Source organism: Budorcas taxicolor, chromosome 1, assembly GCF_023091745.1.
Source record: "Budorcas taxicolor isolate Tak-1 chromosome 1, Takin1.1, whole genome shotgun sequence".
NCBI lineage: Eukaryota > Metazoa > Chordata > Mammalia > Artiodactyla > Bovidae > Budorcas > Budorcas taxicolor.
The window spans coordinates 141,325,451-141,333,058 of record NC_068910.1 but is presented as its reverse complement, the minus strand read 5'-3'; positions in this window follow the sequence as shown (position 1 = coordinate 141,333,058).

Sequence of the window (7,608 nt, the reverse complement as noted above, 5' to 3'; positions counted from 1 at the left end):
AGTTCTAATTATAATATATGGATTCATTTATGATCACATACCTAAAGAGCACTAGAAACAATTCGGCTGCTTTAGTTATCTAAACTGCTACTCTGAATTGGCCATTAAGGTACATGGATTAGTTGAGCTACATCTGGACTGCTGAGCCTGCAAGCACAGAGTATGAAACAGAATAGATTTCAGAAATAAATTATAATAAACACAAAGATTTATCTCAGCTGTCATTTCAAACCAGTGAGGAACAGATACTATTTAGCAAATGATGAAGTACTGAGTGCTTAGGTGGAAAAATGTTACAAATGACTTTTAAGATGCTAACGGCATTCATAATTAGATAAAAATAACTTTCCATTATAATCAGATCCCTAAGTTCAAAAAATTAATAATAAAGTGAGAAGAGGTAGATGTTGTGGTTCAGTCTCTCAGTCACATCTGACTCTTTACAACCCCACAGATTGCAGCATGCCTGGCTTCCCTGTCCTTCACCATCTCCTGGAACTTGCTCAAACTCATGTCCATTGAGTCGGTGATGCCATCCTACCATCTCGTCCACTGTTGTCCCCTTCTCCTACTGCTTTCAATCTTTCTGAGCATAAGTATCTTTTGTAATGAGTCAGCTCTTCACATCAGGTGACCAAAGTATTGGAGTTAAAGCTTCAGCATCAGTTCTTCCAATGAATATTTAGGGTTGATTTCCTTTAGGATTGACTGGTTTGATCTCCTTGCAGTCCATGGGACTCTCAAGAGTCTTCTCCAACACCACAGTTCAAAAGTATAAGTTCTTCTCTTTGGCGCTCAGCTTTCTTTATAGTCCAACCCTCGCATCCATACGTGACCACTGGAAAAACCATAGCTTTGACTAGATGGACCTTTGTCAGCAATGTAATGTCTCTGCTTTTTAATATGCTGTCTAGGTTTGTCATAGCTTTTCTTCCAAGAAGCAAGCATCTTTTAATTTCATGGCTGCAGTCACCATCTGCAGTGATTTTGGAACCCAAGAAAATAAAGTCTGTCACTGTTTCCATTGTTTCTCCATCTATTTGCTGTGTAGTGATGGCACCAGATGCCCATTCAGAGAGGAAGATATGCGAAGTCAAATCCTCTCTTATGTTGTTAGGAAAACTGCACAGCTTCTGTGGAAAATAATTAAACAATATCTCTTAACCTAAAAACTAAATATATCCTTTGACCAGGAATTTCCCTTTCAACAAAGTATCCTACAGATACTACTTATACATGGCACACATCATTACATGCAATGATGTTCACTGAAGTATTGTTGGCAATAGCACAATATTGGAAATTGAATGTCCCTCAAAATGTGACTTTTTAAAAGAAAATGATTACATCTACATCAGAATACTATTCAGCTGTTTAAAAGGTGGAGCAAACCATAGATTCTGGTATAGGAAGGCTTCTAACAGGTTTTATTAAATAAAAAGAACCAGCTTAGAATAATGTGTACATCTGCTACCTTTTATGCAACAAATAAGGAAGTATAACTTATAATGTTTTCTCTCTCTATAAAATCTGGGTATATATGCTGATACATGGATAGAATGTCTTTGCTTAAAACAATTAATGGTAAGGGGGCTTCCCAGGTGGCTCTAGTGGTAAAGAACCCACCTGCCAATGCAAGAGACATAAGAGCTGCAAGTTCAATCCCTGGGTTGGGAAGATCCCCTGGAAAAGGAAATGGCAACCCACTCCAATGTCCTTGCTGGGAGAATCCCATGTACAGAGGAGCCTGGCTGGCTACAGTCCACAGGGTCGCAGAGAGTCGAACATGACTGAAACGACTTAGCATAGCACACATTAATGGCAACATATCTGTATAAGGGCAATGAAAGTCAGAAGAAACAAGAGTAGGAGGGAAATTTACTTTTTACTGGAAATTTCTTGTATGTTTGATTTTATTTTTAATTCTTTCATCTAAACATTTTATACACACATACATTTCAAAGGGCCAATTTTGAAGCCAGTCATCTAGTATTCAGAACAAGTCGTTGTAATTCAAGCTCTGGGATAGTTCACAACAACCAATTCAAAAGATAATATATGGATTCATTTATGATCGCATACATTTAGTGCACTAGAAATAATTTGACTGTGTTAGTTTCCCAAACTACTGTTCTGAATTGGCCATTTAGGTACATGGGTTAGTTGAGCTGCATCTGCATGGCTGAGCAGCCTGTGTGAGGGCCTCAGTTTGTTTAGTATGCAGCCACAGACACAGCCATGAATTTCAAAGCAGAGAAAGGGCTTGGTGCCAATGCCAATAAGAGAAAAGTAAACCCAGCCTACAGTATTATTTGTCCAAAGACACCCCCCATTTTGAGTGTCTCTTAAGCCTGTAATTAAACAGAATGAAAAATAGGCTTTTCACTGGTGAGCTTATTTATTAGGCGGTCAGAAACCTGACTTCCGTCGGCGGAGTCAATGTTCTTAAGAATTCCTGGGAAAGAAAGAGAAGGCCAGATAACTAGAAAAGAGATGGGATAGTAACAAGGGCAGCATGTTTCGTTTAGCCTTCGAACTGAAGCTATGACCCATCAGATACATAGATTAAATAATTCTTGTTTTTAAACACACATACAAACAGGATCCCATAGCAGGTGGCTGACTGGGAGACAACTGATTGAAAGTGAAGTCTACCTTCGCAAAAAAGTTAATACTGCAAGCACAATTACTATATTTGATGCTAAAATAAAATTAGTATTCATCACTATCTTTTCCCTCACAGATCATCATTTATCTGTTTACTTCTGTGACTTTCTCACTATACTCTCAACAACCAGCATGATATATTTTGCCTAAGACAATATCTTTTCTAGTGCATTCCTTTCCCAACTTCATGACAGTTTGCTGGTCTTGGGAAAGGACGTTTGCCCTTGAATGTTCTTTTATATGCATCATTTTTAAGCTTTTTATTTTGAGATAATTATAGATTCACATGCAATTTTAAGAAATATACAGAGGTCTCACATATCTTTTGCCCAATTTTTCCAGTGGTAACATCTTGCCTAACTTGCACAATATCACAACCAGGAAATTGATATTGATATAATCGGTTGCCTGCATGATTTTTGACATTTATGTTTTATCATTTAAAAGTTGTGACTAATCTATTTTGTTCAGCTGAATGCTTATGTGCATGAACTTGTGGTAATGAGTGACCATCTCTAGGAATTCATGCTGAAGATGGATGACTGCTATTCCTAACAATATATTTTTGTGGCTAAGATTCTGGCTCCTTATGTTTGTATATAAGAGTGGAAAGAAGTAAAACTCTTAGGAATCAAGAAGAAGAAGAACAAAGAGGATGTGTACTGTGATGATACATGAGATTACATTCACAAGATTTACTGAGTACTTAGATGTTGGGCCTATAACTCTTTGTAACAAGAGAGTGGGCAGATATATGTTCAATAATACAGTGCTGGTCATTTACCCAACCTTTCGCCTATGCTACGAGGAAGTAAATCCTTCATGAAAGGATGGACATAAGGGCATATGAAACTATTCTCTGGGTTCAGAGCCTGGCAGAAGTTCAAATTCCCTGAAGCTCTGAAGTCATATCACTGTTAGTCCTTAAAGGTCATGATATGCAACTGTTCAAAAAACTCTAAGGACCAAAATTCAAGGGATTAAGTAAGAATAAATAGACTGTATGAATAGAAGTGGGCAGTGCATAAAGGAAGTTCCAAAGAATAAATAAGAAGTCTTCGCTTCTCTTATTATGGAAATTAAAGGAGGAAGATCAGAAGACCTGAGCTGAGTCACCACTTTGCCACTAACCAGAAGCGTGACAATGAACTATTCATCTTCTCTAAAAACTGTGCTTTCTGCAAAACAGTGATAGAAATATTGGCTTATCTCCTTCATGTATTTTTTTTTAAAAGATCAACTTGAAAATATCAACATGGAATAAGATAAGGCACAGTCATATGGAACTAATTACTGGAGCATAATAAAATAAAGAATTCCAAAATTGGTTCACTTCATAGAAGCTGTGGGAGTTTGGGTTATTCAAAGAGGACTTTAAATGAGGAAGCATGTCTGGTTGTCCACTTTCATCATTTTCTTCTTCTCCCCAGTGAGAAGAAATATTGATCACATTGCTAAATCAATGGTCAATTTCCAGTCTTCATTTTATTTGTCTTAATTGGTAGCATTTAACTTAGATTATCACTTCCCCTCCTTTAAATGTTTTCTTCACTTTGCTTCCAAAACAATACATTTCCTGATTGGCCGCCCACTCCAGGGACTGCTTTTCTCCATCTTATTAGCTGATTTCCCCACATTTCCCCAGACTTGGAGTGCTAGGAATATCCTAAGCTTGAACCTCAGAACTTTTACTTTTCTATAAATATTCACACTTTTGGAAATTTCATTCAATCTCATTGACTATCATTCATAAACTGGTATCTCCAAAACTCAGGTATCGAATCCAGATCTCTTCCCTGAACTCATAACCAATAGCCAACTTCATATCGCCATTTGACGTTTACTAGACTTCCGCAAATAAAATTGCTATAAACCTAGTTTCTCATTTCCCATCTTCCCTCTACCCTTATTCCCACCAATCTTCCATGTATCAGTGCATTACAATTCTTTTCTTTATATTGTTCAGTCCAAAGAGACTTGTAAACATTTTTGAGTTCTTTCACATCAAATGCCCAGTCAATCAGCAAATACTGTAGTCTCTACTTTTAAGATAAATGCAGAGCCCAACACTTTTCATAACCTCTGTCAGCAAATTTTCACCTGAATTACTTACTAGTCATCATCATCTGTTGCCTGAATTATTTCAATAGGTTCTTTTTAGGCCCTCCTGTTTTTACACTTGCCTACCCACAATCATCTCTCAATTCAGCATTACCACTGTAATGCTCTTAACTATGAGTTAGATCCTGTCATTTTTTGCACAAAACTCTCAATTGGTTTGAATTTCCCTCAAAGTGAAGGGAAATCCTTGCAATGGGTTACAAAGCCTCTCCAAGTCTGTTCTCTCTTCCCTTTCTGGCCTCATATTTACTGTCTCTTTGACCCACTGTGTACCCAGCACACAGATGGCCTTGCTTTTCCTTGAACTTCCTAGGCATTCTCCTACTTTAGGGCCTCCACATTTACTCTTCCCTAAGCCTGCAAAGGCACTTCCCATTTGTTAATATGACTTCTTTACCTTCTTCAGCTCTTTGTTCAACTGCCACATTTTCAGTGAGGCTTTCTTTAACCTTTATACTTGGTATTATAAAAACCTCCTTCCAAGCCAACACTCCCTATCCTCTTTGTGTAATTCACCTTATCAAAAAAAAAAAAAAAATCTGTGAAATGCCTATCTGTCATACTACATTTGACATTTATTTATCATTTTCTCCCTTTTCTGGAATAAAAACATTTTGAGGAAAAGAAGTTTTGTCTATTTCATTCACTGCGTATCTCCAATACTTAAAACAGTGCTTTTCACATATCAGGCACTCACTAAAAATTTGTTGACTAAATGAACTAATTGATTAATTAAGGTATGAATAAATGAACTGGCTTAGAGTCTGGCTAATGAGCATCTCAAATAGGTTGCCCAGTTCTATAGAGAACAAGCTGCTTCTGGAAGCAGGAGTCCAGGCATTCTTTTATAGTGAAGATGCTTTCCAGATTGTATAAGAGGGAAAAAGTAAGCACAAATTTAATGTCAGTTTTGATGGGATTTTACTGACCACGCTACTGTTACATGAATATAAGAGGGTGTCAACCAGGAAAAAGAATGCAGATGGAGGAAGAGAGTAAGAACTGATTAAGAGGCACAGTAGTCAGATGAATCTCAGATCAGCTTAGAGAGAGTCTCCGCAACTTTTTGAATGGAAAAACTTGACATTGGTTTGTTCTACACTAATTACTAGATTGTACCAGCAGCTAAGAGGCCATGTCTGAAATGGACCATTAAATGTAGTCCTTTGCAGATTTAACACAAATTATATCACTCTGAAAAGTGCCTTGACATAACTTAGAGTTAAACATTTGCTGTAAATGCCACTGTTTATGGTAATAATTGACAAACCATGCTTAGGTTAGATGTGAGTAAGAGTTGTTTTACTAACTGGCAACATTATTGAATTCCTTAAAACTGCAAATTTGGTTGTGTTTCAAAAACCATTTGATTAACATTGCAGTTAGTAAATAGCTGAGTTTATTGCTCTGTTAAATATAATGTGAGAGATACTAAAGTCAACCTTAATTCCTTTCACAAATTTCAGTGGAATTTTTTCTTATCAAGTGTTAAAAGTTTAGGACTCTAGCTTCCAATTTTGATTTTATAAAACATTACTCAAATCTCTATGAATGCGAGGGATAAATATTCTTAGCTTTCTTTTATATCTCACATTCCTTCCCTCCCTACGTTCCTTTTAGAGTGATTGATTTTCTCCCTTACATATAAAAATAGAGTTAATGTTTCTTTCAAAAGAATGATCAAAAAAGAATTTTGAACTGTTTTGTTGTTTTAAATCCAGAAAAGGTAATGGGAGAATTCAGTTTACCAATTTTGTTAACTAAGCTGTCATGACAGTAAACGGCAAATATGTCTTGCTTGGCCCAACTATCCATACGAAAATTGGCTCAGTTTTGTTTGTAGAAAGAATACATACTCCAGGAGGTTTATCTTATTTCCATAACTTGTACTGACAAAATAGCCATGACTTTCTGATCCAAAGAGACTCTACCAATTGTAGCTACTAATTACTAAGTCTCTTTCCCCAAGCTAAGTAATTTGCATTGATTTACCTAAGCCTGTTGCAATTCTTTATTTTCATGTAAAGTCATCCTATGTACATATAGAAAAAGTAAAGCTATGGAACTTAGGTTACTTGCCAAAGTTCACACAGCTAGGAAGTAACAGAGATAGAACTGAAATAGATGATTGTGACCATCCTATGAATACACACATGTTCTTCTTCCATTAACTTCCATTTGTTGCCTTCTAGACAGGAGTACAGTCACCACTCTGTGACTGAAGGATATAAGCAATGGTCACTCAATGAGATTTGCTCCCACAGACCCTTGTATTCAAAGTGTGCCGGACACTGGGATAAATAGGTGGAATTTTGAGGCTGTTCTTCATGCCTATCAAAGACCGACTGGAGTAAGTTGCTTTGATAACTGTGTAAAGAAAAATCAATTGGAATTTACAGAGTTAGCAATTATTTTTTCATTGGAAAGAGCTGAAAACAGTGATGACTGTCTATCCAAAATCTGCTCTGCCTTCTATACAATACTGGCTTTATTGAGCCATTTACTCTTCTCTGAACCCCATGGATGGCTCATATATTTGTGTTGTCCATTCATTCATCTTGTTAATAATTAGTGTAAGCATGATATGTGACCCAGTTATAGACAATGAGACACGAGATAAATATGCTATAGGGACACTGATTATAGGAAACATTTCTCCACACTAATGGAATATTAAGCAAAGAATGATAAAAAAAATAATTCTGACTTTAGATGTTTTGTATTTAAAATACCATTTCTGTTCCATAGCTGGTTTCATGGGAGATGATATAAAAGATAGATCTAAGATGCATTGCAAAAGATGTATAGAGATAAACTGGA